The sequence below is a fragment of the Acanthisitta chloris genome, unplaced genomic scaffold (genome assembly GCF_000695815.1).
Source record: "Acanthisitta chloris isolate BGI_N310 unplaced genomic scaffold, ASM69581v1 scaffold2064, whole genome shotgun sequence".
Taxonomy (NCBI): Eukaryota; Metazoa; Chordata; class Aves; order Passeriformes; family Acanthisittidae; genus Acanthisitta; species Acanthisitta chloris.
The window spans coordinates 90,726-91,729 of NW_008670790.1; positions in this window are offsets into that span (position 1 = coordinate 90,726).

The following is a 1,004-nucleotide window of genomic DNA, read 5'->3' on the forward strand; positions in this document are numbered from 1 at the left end:
GCTGTGGCCGGAGCCTGTCGAGCCCTGCAGGGTTTGGGGTTTCACTGCTCGACACCGCTGGAACGGCAACTGCTCCATCTGGTGGGAACGGCTCGGGCTGGGTCGGGCTGTGGGACCGCAGCTCCGGCCGGCAGAGCTGCGGAGATGCTCTGCAGCACACCGGCACCCCACGGGCTCCCAGGAGCACTGCGAGCTCCCAGCCCTGTGCCACCGCGTGGACATCAGGCCGGGTGCCCTGCCCTGATGTGATGGGGAGCTGCTGTGGGCACACCTCCTAAACAAACCAGGGCTGAGTGTGGCTGCTGCTCTCTGGGTATAAACATAAGACTCAAAGAAGGGAGATTTAGATCAGATATTGGGAATGAATTCTTCCCTGTGAGGTTACTGAGGCACTGCCACAAGTCACCCAGGGAAGCTGTGGCTGCTCTATCCCTGAGAGTATTCCAGGCCAAGTTGAATGGGGCTTGGAGCAACCTGGGCTGGTGGAAGGTGTCCCTGTCCGTGGCAGAGGGTGGAATGAGATGAGCTGTAAGGTCCTTCTAACCCAAATCAGTCTGATTCTGTGAGGTTACACAGGAGTGCAGCTCAGCCTGGCGTCGTGGCACTGGGCAGGGACACACAGCCCAACACTGAGCTCTGACTACGGTTCCAGACAGATGCTTTGCTGATTAGTTGAACACTTTCAGAAACAAATACAGAAATGCAGAAAAAAACCTATGTTCAGCATTTAAACTTTCCTTCCATATGAATTTTTACCTTCTCACAATCCAGGGAGAACACCGAGAGACTGGGCTGTGTCCTTGGCTCCATGCATTTATCTAGGGCCAACTTGAATGAGCCCATGCCCCAGAAGGGACTAAACTACCCCATAAAGGACCAAACTATCCCAGAAGGGTTCAAACCATCACATAAAGGATCAACCTGCCCCCAAAAGCGATCAAATCACCTAGCTGTGGGTCCTTAGATGCATGATGGATCAGATGGCCCAAGCCTGGCCCTGCTGA